This window comes from Manis pentadactyla, chromosome 12 (genome assembly GCF_030020395.1).
Source record: "Manis pentadactyla isolate mManPen7 chromosome 12, mManPen7.hap1, whole genome shotgun sequence".
In the NCBI taxonomy this organism is placed as follows: Eukaryota; Metazoa; Chordata; class Mammalia; order Pholidota; family Manidae; genus Manis; species Manis pentadactyla.
The window spans coordinates 36,400,075-36,405,322 of NC_080030.1; positions in this window are offsets into that span (position 1 = coordinate 36,400,075).

Here is a 5,248-nt window from a genome sequence, read left to right on the forward strand (position 1 = left end):
GCTTTCACCACTCTTTTCAGAGTAGCTCAGGACTCTTCAGAATATAGTGTCACTAATGAACTGGAGACACACATTCCTTTTGATGGCAAAAGACAGGGTTCGTACAGTCTTCAGAAAGTTGTGTTTGCAAGATGAGCCATCAGTCCTTGCTGTTAAAATAATCCTTTTCAACTAGTCATTTAGTTGCCAGTCATTTTGTTACCTACTTGTGCTCTTACTGTTAAAATTTTGTTAATTTCTTCTTTAAAACCCACACTGAGTCAGACTGAGTGAACTCTGCCGTGGGCATTTCCATCACTTGACATTGAGCTACTTAGCAACAGCCAGAGGTGGGACTTTTTGGCAAATGCTGTTTATCCATCTTTGAAATGAGACATTCATTGCAAGCAGACTTAAAAGAAATTCCTGTAAAAGCATCTTTTCAATGATAGTCTTTGATATTTTTTTTACGTTCCCATAACTTTCTGGAAAATTCTACCTTGGGCTGAATTTTCTCATTATTGTTTTCAGTATAAATTTGTTTTGTTTTTTATTAATGGAAAGTTCAGGGGGGGAAAATCACTTTGGTAGCTTTTGAGTTATGAGAATATGAAAAATATATATACCTTTTCCAACTAAAAGCTATCTTTGGACTTTTTTTTTAACCAAACCTTTGCATTTGAGGACTATAATAGACTCTAAGCAGTAGTTCTCAGTGTTGGCTTCACATTGGAACTCCTTGAAGGGCTTTAAAAAATACTTATGCCTGAGTCCAAGGATTCCAGATAAATTGGTGTGGGTCCAGCCAGGGCTCTGGGCTTCATTAAAAGCAGTCCCCAGGGAACCCTAAAGTTCAGGCAGCATGAACAGTCCAGTCCTAGGACACAACCACCCTGATCGCCAAACTCAAAAAAGGAAGCCGAGGTCTGGAGGTTTCAGAAGGCAAAATCAGTTCTTACTGAGGATAGTTTTCTTCCTGTTGAGAGAAAAATACACTTGTTACTATGTGAGACATACAACTCTGAGAAAGACAAGGAGGGTCTTTAAAGCCTTTATATCCCCCCACACTAGTCAAGTGTCACTTGTGATTAGGGGCACATCACTTCCTGTTGCTTCGGGGGAGACACACCGAGAGGAAGGAATCCCACTGTTCTGCTTCAGTCAGGGTACCTCTCTGCATGCTGTGGGCATCAGAGAACAAGAGAGAGATTCTGGGGTACCAGCTGTTTTCCTGGCCCCGTGGCCCCCTTCTCCCATTGTTTGGGGTCCTTTCCTGAGATCTTGTAAAAGTTCATCTGCAGGGGCAGCTGAGAGAAACTTCTCCCCTCTGGTCCCACTGAGAAGTGTGACTTCCAAGATGGAGCAAAGAGGAAACCCAGACTGAGTACTACGTAGGGAAGATCTTCTCCCTTCCCATAAAGTCCCCCAGATTGGAACATGACCTGCGTCCTCTTCCCTCCTGACCCTGGACTCACCTGAACTCACCTGGATGAACCCTGCTAATGAATCTGCTGCCACCTGACAACACATTGTCCATTAACTGCAGTCAGGCTCATGTGTGCTTACAGATGGCCATGTGGGGAGTCACTGGCCCCACAAGCCCTGATGGATGCCCACTATGTGCCAGGCACTGTGGAGAGAATACTGATTTTAGTAAGATAGAGCCCCTTCCCTCATAGAGAGCCTGAGAAGCAAACTATTGCATAAGACATCCCCAGGGCCTTGTTATCAGTCTTATTGGAGCATCTGGACGCCTGAACGTCATAAGAAAGGGTTTTGATTGCCTTAAAATACCAGCATAGTGACTTTAGAATAACTACATAATTTTGCACCAAATCAAATAGCATTATCGCAAAGTAGATTCTAACACAGACAAGGGTTAATGGCAGATCAGTACTAAGCAAGAGGGAGGCACTTTCAACCAAGCAAGTTGTGTATCTCAACTTAAATTTGTCTGTGAATCAGAACCAGGCCATTTCCCATTTAGGAAAGAACACTGCAGACTCCTGCTGTGGAACCCCGGGCAGCCTCCCCGGGAAGACGTTTGAGGACCCCCTGCTCTTTGACAGTCGCACCCACACAGGTCCCTCGAGTGAGACTCAGGGCTCCTGAGCAATGTGGCTTCTTTTTTTTTTTGAGGTGTGTGTCAGGGGCAGAAGCTTCTCTATTGAAAAAAAGCAGTACAGGAAATCTTTACTCATTTTGCTAATGAGCACTGAGTGAAATGTATAAATCTCTGTGCCCAGGATTCATCGCTGCCGTGTTACACAAGCTCTCTGAGTCTCCCCTTGTTAAGGCTTCTCAACCCCATCACAACTAAAACAAATAAGCCAACAAACATGCGCAGGATGGCAAACCACACAGTTACGACCCAGAGGGACTCCCCAGGGACATGGGCAGCCATTCACCCGGGCTCCTCGTGTTGACATCGGTCTGTGAATTCCGTGTCTATGGGATTTGATGTTCTCATCTGGTCATCGTTGTTGACAATTCTGATTTTAGGTTTTCAACATAACATCGTCTCCCTGTGCGTTCCTGGGACGGCTTTTCCTATTTCCTCTTTGAAACCCCGTCTGTCTCCTCCCAGGGCCAGCAGGAGGGCGGCACCCCCGCAGCGGCAGCCCCACCCCTCTGGGGGAAGGCCGTGGGAAGGCCCCGGCTTGCTGGCTTCAAAAACCTCCACCACAGAAGCTGAGCAAAGGTCTGTTAGACTCCTTTGGGAGAAGGTTCCTCTGACATGAGAACTGAATGGATTCGACAGCACGATCTGTGGCGTTTGTAAATTAATACATGTGTTGGACTCAGGCACCTATCTTCAGTCCTCCTCTCGGGTTTCCTCGTGATCTGCAGAATTCCCCTTTGGTTAGGATATGTCTATCTGACAACCTGGCTTTTTATTTGAAATGTCTCCAATTAGAGAAAACAGGAACTAAGTGACTTTTGTTTAAGGAAGTCCCATCGGCCTGTCACTTTAGGGAGAGTTTAAAAATGAGAAGGAAGAGAAGAGCCACCAAAAAAAAATGTAATTTCCTCTTTGACAATTATTTCTGAATAGGAACTTGAGCAATCACACTCAAGACATGGGGGCTCTTGTTCCAGGTAACTTACTCCCAAGTGTGTGTGTGTGGACCAGCGCCCCTCCTGGCAGTGTCTGGGCTGTCTGGGAGAAGCCTGTAAAATGCTTTGCGCGCCACCGCCCACCCCGAGCCCTCCAGGCTTCCTGCAGATGCCCTGTCTTTGCCTTCAGTGACTTGATCATAAATATCTGCTGCTTCGAAGCCACCTGCTTGCCCTTCCGTTTTCCTCTATCTGCAGGTTTTAACACACGACAGGAGCTAATACGAACCCCCTGACGGAGAGACAAATGCAGGCATACCTCCTGTGAATGAAAGAATGAAAAATACACACATACATATTTATATAGTTATAGTTGTGAACTGAATTTTGTCCCCCACCAAATTCGTATGTTGAAACCCTGACTCACAATACCTTAGAATGTGACTGTATTTTGAAGGCCTTTTACGAGGTGATTAAGGTCAAAAGGGGCTCTAATCCAATGTGACTGGTGTCCTTAGGGGAAGAGATCACGACACGCAGGGAGATACCAGGGATACACACACGGAGAGGAAAAACCACGTGAGGACAGCGTGAGAGGTGGTCACATGCAGGCCAAAGAGAAAGGCGTCAGGAGAAGCCACTCCTGCATACACATGGTAGCCCTAGTGAAGGGATATGTGTGTGTGTGTGTGTGTGTGTGTGTGTGAGGTACGAGGACTCGATAAGAAATGTGACTGGTTCGTTGCAAGGCCAAGCCTTCCCATTGAATTATTTTTGGCTTGCTGAATCACAGCACTATGTTGTCAGAAGAAACCCCTTGCCAACAACATTGAATGAAAAGTCCTACCCTCCCTGACCCATCCTTCAATCCACAGAATGCTATGGAACATAAGCTCCCTTCCTCAGCACTGAATAACCATAGAACATTTCCCAAAGAGCTAGATTTGAACTCCAACCATGAGGACTGAGATATGCATGTTTTCAGCAATCAATAAACTTGGAAAACTGAAATGATGGGATAGGGATTCAATACAGGCCCTTGAGTTTGAGAACCACATCCTTTTTCTGACCTCATCCCCACCCAGTAAGCCATCTTGCCCACTATAGAGACTCAAAAAATATTTGTGGACTAAGTACAAATAATATCAAACTAAGTTTACAAAAGTACCTCAGTTCAAACCCCCAGAGAAAGTCATTCTTTTCTGAAATTTGTAGATGTTTTTTTTTAATCAGTAATTATGGATACAAATTAGATATAAGGAGATTTTCAGGATGCAAATTGAAGGGGAGAGTATCCAAAACTTTGAGTAGTACATTTACAAATTCCAACAAGAGTTCTACTGTCTACTTAAAATTTTATTATGATGAGCATATTGAAAAAAATGCACAGGTGATACTATATCAATAGCTTGTGAAGCTGCTTTACAATAAAGCCCCCCACTGAGAAAGACACTAAATCAGTGCTTATTTTTAAAATCAGTCCTTGCAAGGCAGTTCAAGGTTGTCCTTGTGACTTGTGTGCGAAAGTTAGGAGAACAATTTATGGTGTCACTGTTTGTTTCGGGCATCTATTCCTGAATAACCGCCACCCCAAAACACAGCCTCTTAAAACAACAGCAGTTGCTGACTTCCCCTGATTCTCTGGATTGGCGGGGCAGTGCCTCTGCTGGGTTTCACGCTGGCTCAGTCAGATGACTACACTCAGCCGGGAGTGACTGACGCCGGGAGCTGGGGTTGGCTGTGGGCTGGGGTGCTGGCCTCTCTTCCTCCAGGAGGCTAGACTGGCTTCCCACATCGCCGTCTCAGGGCTGCGCTCAGGAGAGAGAGGATGAGAGCTTCCAGTCCCTGAGAGGGGCAAGTTCCAGAACTCACATGACATCCCTTTTTCTACACTCCTCTGGTCAAAGCAAGTCGTGAAACCAGACCAGCTTCGAGGAGTGAGGAAGTAGACTCCCTCTCTTCTTGGGAACAGCTGCAAAGAATTTATGGCCACATTTAATCAACCACAGGATTGTAGCAGGGTCAAATTCACCCCGTCTTTCTCATTTTGTGAGCAAAAAGGGTGAGTCAGAGAAGCGGTGGTCCTAGGCTAGAGCTTTTCCATGGACGGAAGCTGAGGCCCAGCTTCCCACCCCGGCCAAGAAGGCACTGGCCGCTTCTCAGATTGTCCAGCGCCTACAGCTGCGGAAAAGGATCCAGTTGTAAAATTAAC